Genomic DNA, 605 nt, shown 5'->3' with positions numbered 1-605 from the left:
TTTACAATATATTTATATATATTTATTCATTATACTTGTTAATTCTTATATTTAATTTTATTTGTATTTTAAATTATTCTAATATTTACTCAAATTAAATGTATCTTTAGTCAAACATTTTTCTTATGTTTATTCTTACATTTTTGTTCCATAAGATAACTGGCACTTACTATCTTTAAGTAAGATAAATGTATTTTATTTGTCTCTGTCTAATCATTTTTTTTTCTCATGGTGTAATTCTTGTTCTTATGATACAAGAAGATAGGCATCAAATCAATTAAAATTTATCATTGTTTCCTCATTCATAATAAGTCATAAGATTAATGACCCTCATTAACTGTGGTGTCAGGACAGAGAAAGCCCCAAGTGGCGAATCGTTGCTTCTTTTGTTATTATAGGTTTATGTAAACATATTGTAACAATAATAAATATGATACAACTATCGATTTATCGAGACCTACGGAAAATGGCCGATAAGAAGAGGGTCGGGAGAGATAAGGCAGATGGATGATCCCCACCAGCCCTGACCAGGGCCATGTAACGGAGGGTTGGAGGGGGTTCCTGGAGGGTGTTCCGTAGGGGATGTTTTCACCCTTAGTGTTACC

The sequence above is a fragment of the Halyomorpha halys genome, unplaced genomic scaffold (genome assembly GCF_000696795.3).
Source record: "Halyomorpha halys isolate HHAL.00 unplaced genomic scaffold, Hhal_1.1 Scaffold412.1, whole genome shotgun sequence".
In the NCBI taxonomy this organism is placed as follows: Eukaryota; Metazoa; Arthropoda; class Insecta; order Hemiptera; family Pentatomidae; genus Halyomorpha; species Halyomorpha halys.
The sequence above is the reverse complement of the archived record's forward strand: the minus strand, read 5'-3'. Positions refer to the sequence as shown.